This window comes from Schistocerca piceifrons, unplaced genomic scaffold (genome assembly GCF_021461385.2).
Source record: "Schistocerca piceifrons isolate TAMUIC-IGC-003096 unplaced genomic scaffold, iqSchPice1.1 HiC_scaffold_936, whole genome shotgun sequence".
Lineage (NCBI taxonomy): Eukaryota > Metazoa > Arthropoda > Insecta > Orthoptera > Acrididae > Schistocerca > Schistocerca piceifrons.
Window position 1 is genome coordinate 4,123,065 of NW_025729208.1, and position 5,000 is coordinate 4,128,064.

General features: G+C 62.1%; 1 pseudogene; it reads left to right on the forward strand.

Annotated features, from left to right (window-relative positions):
* LOC124771742 overlaps positions 1-5,000 on the forward strand; it is an 8,186-nt pseudogene that overhangs the window by 1,249 nt on the left and 1,937 nt on the right.

The window sequence follows — 5,000 nt, forward strand, 5'->3', positions numbered from 1 at the left end:
TAATCGAACCATCTAGTAGCTGGTTCCCTCCGAAGTTTCCCTCAGGATAGCTGGTGCTCGTACGAGTCTCATCCGGTAAAGCGAATGATTAGAGGCCTTGGGGCCGAAACGACCTCAACCTATTCTCAAACTTTAAATGGGTGAGATCTCCGGCTTGCTTGATATGCTGAAGCCGCGAGCAAACGACTCGGATCGGAGTGCCAAGTGGGCCACTTTTGGTAAGCAGAACTGGCGCTGTGGGATGAACCAAACGCCGAGTTAAGGCGCCCGAATCGACGCTCATGGGAAACCATGAAAGGCGTTGGTTGCTTAAGACAGCAGGACGGTGGCCATGGAAGTCGGAATCCGCTAAGGAGTGTGTAACAACTCACCTGCCGAAGCAACTAGCCCTGAAAATGGATGGCGCTGAAGCGTCGTGCCTATACTCGGCCGTCAGTCTGGCAGTCATGGCCGGTCCTTGCGGCCGGCCGCGAAGCCCTGACGAGTAGGAGGGTCGCGGCGGTGGGCGCAGAAGGGTCTGGGCGTGAGCCTGCCTGGAGCCGCCGTCGGTGCAGATCTTGGTGGTAGTAGCAAATACTCCAGCGAGGCCCTGGAGGGCTGACGCGGAGAAGGGTTTCGTGTGAACAGCCGTTGCACACGAGTCAGTCGATCCTAAGCCCTAGGAGAAATCCGATGTTGATGGGGGCCGTCATAGCATGATGCGCTTTGTGCTGGCCCCCGTTGGGCGAAAGGGAATCCGGTTCCTATTCCGGAACCCGGCAGCGGAACCGATACAAGTCGGGCCCCTCTTTTAGAGATGCTCGTCGGGGTAACCCAAAAGGACCCGGAGACGCCGTCGGGAGATCGGGGAAGAGTTTTCTTTTCTGCATGAGCGTTCGAGTTCCCTGGAATCCTCTAGCAGGGAGATAGGGTTTGGAACGCGAAGAGCACCGCAGTTGCGGCGGTGTCCCGATCTTCCCCTCGGACCTTGAAAATCCGGGAGAGGGCCACGTGGAGGTGTCGCGCCGGTTCGTACCCATATCCGCAGCAGGTCTCCAAGGTGAAGAGCCTCTAGTCGATAGAATAATGTAGGTAAGGGAAGTCGGCAAATTGGATCCGTAACTTCGGGATAAGGATTGGCTCTGAGGATCGGGGCGTGTCGGGCTTGGTCGGGAAGTGGGTCAGCGCTAACGTGCCGGGCCTGGGCGAGGTGAGTGCCGTAGGGGTGCCGGTAAGTGCGGGCGTTTAGCGCGGGCGTGGTCTGCTCTCGCCGTTGGTCGGCCTCGTGCTGGCCGGCGGTGCAGGATGCGCGCGCCTGCGCGGCGTTCGCGCCCCGGTGCTTCAACCTGCGTGCAGGATCCGAGCTCGGTCCCGTGCCTTGGCCTCCCACGGATCTTCCTTGCTGCGAGGCCGCGTCCGCCTTAGCGTGCTCCTCCGGGGGCGCGCGGGTGCGCGGATTCTCTTCGGCCGCCATTCAACGATCAACTCAGAACTGGCACGGACTGGGGGAATCCGACTGTCTAATTAAAACAAAGCATTGCGATGGCCCTAGCGGGTGTTGACGCAATGTGATTTCTGCCCAGTGCTCTGAATGTCAACGTGAAGAAATTCAAGCAAGCGCGGGTAAACGGCGGGAGTAACTATGACTCTCTTGCCGGCCGAAGTGGCCGTGCGGTTAAAGGCGCTGCAGTCTGGAACCGCAAGACCGCTACGGTCGCAGGTTCGAATCCTGCCTCGGGCATGGATGTTTGTGATGTCCTTAGGTTAGTTAGGTTTAACTAGTTCTAAGTTCTAGGGGACTAATGACCTCAGCAGTTGAGTCCCATAGTGCTCAGAGCCATTTGAACCATTTTATGGCGGGAGTAACTATGACTCTCTTAAGGTGGCCAAGTGGCGGCGGTGTGGCTGCATCCGGACTTGGCTTCTCGAAGTGCGGTCTTGATGTAGTCGTGCTGCTGCTGCGAGGTGCCTTCCTTGGGTTATAGTTACAGGGAGAGTGATGCGCAATACATGGGCCTAGCCCTCTTAGCCTCTCCTCTCCTGCGGTCTTCTCCCCTTCTCGTGGGCCCGCTGATTTCGCAGAGTGGAAGACCGCACCAGGGGCTTGGGGGGGTTACCAGCCCCCCCTCGCACTATCCCTTTGTTAGTTGGGGGCAGTAAGCAGAGAATAAGTGGTGGCCCTTCCGCTGAAGGCGCCACCCCAACTCCCCCAGCACCTAGCCGGCCAACCGGCCGTGCCGAAAATCTTGTAACTTTTGCAGCTATGTATACCTGTAGTGAGTGCCACCGCAGCTTTACAACCAAGAACGGTCTCGGGGTCCATCGCCGCCGCCAACATCTTGCGGCCGCCAACGCGGAGATCGTCACGGAGAGGCATCGCGCGAGGTGGACGGAGGAAGAAGTCCTGTCGCTCGCCAAGGCGGAGGCCGAACTGTTCCTTGAGAGGGACGCCCGGTTCTTCTTCGTCAATCAAGAACTCATCAGGATGTTCCCCGACCGAACGCTCGAGGCAATCAAGTGCCGACGGCGGCAAGCTGCCCACAAACAGCTTGTCCGCCAATTCATGGAGGCGCTTGAGGTCGGTCGGGGGGAAGAGCCGGCGTCCCGCCGGGGAGCAGCGAGCCCGCTGCCTGACGCGGGCGAGGCCGCTGCGCCGCCCGTCGACGCAGCCGAGGACTTCGCGGCCGACACCACCGGGCCGCCGCCGGAGGGGCCGACTGACGCCGCCATCTGGGAGCATCTGGCGGGGCTACCCGCTTCCGCCCAGCGTTTCTCTGCCCTGGATCGTGTCATAGGTCTGGGGCGGGGCACGCCGCCCGATGTCATCCTGGGCATGCTCCCGGATGCCCTTGCGTCGGTCGGGTCCAGAGGGGAGAGATCGATCACCAGGACACAGCGGCCGCGCCAACCATCGAAGCGGCCGCCTGCCGCGCCGCCGACGCAGAAGCGCAAGCGGCGCCGCTGGGAGTACGCGAGAACGCAGGATGCCTTCCGACGGTCGCGTGCACGTTGCGTGCGCGGCCTCTTGGATGGCACCCTGCTCCAGCCGCCACCTGCCATCCCTGGTCTGCTGGACTTCTGGGCGGACCTCTTCACTAAGAAGCCCATCTCCACCGCGGGCTTCATTCGTGACCGCCTCCTCCCGCACTCAGAGCCTGTCGCTCTCGAGTGCATATGGGGGCCGGTCACACATGAGGAGGTCGCCGCCGCGTTGCCGCCCAGGGGATCAGCAGCCGGGCCGGACGGCCTTACCCCAGCGGAGTTGCGGCGCCTGCCGCACGAAGTCCTGGTGAAAGTGATGAATCTCTTCCTTCTGGCCCGCGCCCTTCCGGAACGCCTGCTTCGCGCGCGGACGTCCCTTCTCCCGAAAACGGCTGCACCAACATCCCCCGCTGACTTTCGCCCCATTACGGTCTGCTCGGTGTTGGCGCGGACCTTTCACAAGGTTCTCGCGTCACGCCTGATGCGCGCATGTGCTGTGGACGAACGTCAGCGGGCATTCATCCCTCGGGATGGGATGTTGGAAAATACCTTCATCTTGGACACTGCTCTCACCGACGCAGTTCGCTCCTGCCGCTCTGTCTTTGTGGCATCGATCGACGTATCTAAGGCATTCGATTCGGTAGATCATGCTGCCCTTCGCCCCGTGCTGAAGGCGCATGGCCTGCCGGATTGCTTTGTCGAGTATGTCGAGCGGTGCTACGAGGGCAGCACGACAGTGATAGCGGACGGCGCCGGCGTGGGCGTGTCTGTGCAGCCAGCACGGGGCGTTCGCCAGGGCGATCCCCTCTCCCCCCTCCTGTTCAACTTTGCGGTGGACTACGTTTTAGGCCAACTGCCCTCCCACATCGGAGCTCGGATCCTCGGTCGCAGAGTCAACGCTGCGGCCTTTGCAGATGACGTCTTGCTGTTTGCAGCGACCCCGAGGGGCTTGCAGTCCCTCATCGACGCAGCTACCGCAGCCCTCGCCCACCTGGGGCTGCAGATCAACGCCCGGAAGTGTTTCACCCTCGCCTTAGTCGCGTCAGGGCGCGAGAAGAAGGTGAAGGTGGACAGCAATGTCACCTTCACAGCAGGCAATACCACCATGCCTGCCCTGCGTGTGGGTGAAACCTTCCGGTACCTGGGGCTGCAATTTTCCACGGCGGGTCGCTGTGTCTTCAATCCACGTAGCCACCTGGTGGAGCAGCTTGACGTCATCTCCCGAGCTCCGCTGAAGCCGCAACAGCGCCTCCACGCTCTCACCAATGTACTTCTCCCTGGCCTGTACCACGGGCTGGCCCTCAGCCGCACCCGGGTGGGTGCATTGAAGTCGGCCGACGTTACCATCCGGGCCGCCGTCAGGAGATGGTTCCGCCTTCCGGCGGACACCCCCCTGGGATACTTCCACGCTCCTGTTGCCCAGGGGGGCCTCGGCATTCCATCTTGCCGATGGATGGGTCCGACCCTCCGTCGGTCCCGTCTCCTGGCGCTGAAGAAGATAGGGCCAGCCTGCGACGGTGCAGGCATGGATGAGGTGCAGCGTGAGATCGAGGTGCTGGAGCGCCACCTAATGTGGGAGGGCCACCTCCTCAAATCGTCAACGCAGGTTGGGGAAATGTGGGCGGCGCGCCTACACATCGCCATTGACGGTGCGGCACTGTCATCTTCTGCCGCCGTCAGTGGCCAACATCAGTGGGTCGCCGACACCAGTCGCCTGCTATCTGGGCGTGAGTACATCGACGCCCTCCGCGCCCGCATCAACGCCTTCCCTACGAAGGCACGGCGCAGTCGCGGGCGGGAGGCGGACACCAGATGCCGCGCGGGGTGCCAGGCCGTGGAGACCGCCAACCACGTACTTCAGGCTTGCTTTAGGACGCACGGGTCCCGGGTCAAGCGCCATGACGCTGTAGTGCGTTATGTCGCCCGTGGACTCGCGCAGAGGGGCTTCAATGTCTCTGTGGAGCCCCACCTCCGAACACCTGAGGGCATCCGCAAGCCTGACGTGGTGGCGGTCAAAGACGGCATCGCCCGCGTGGTCG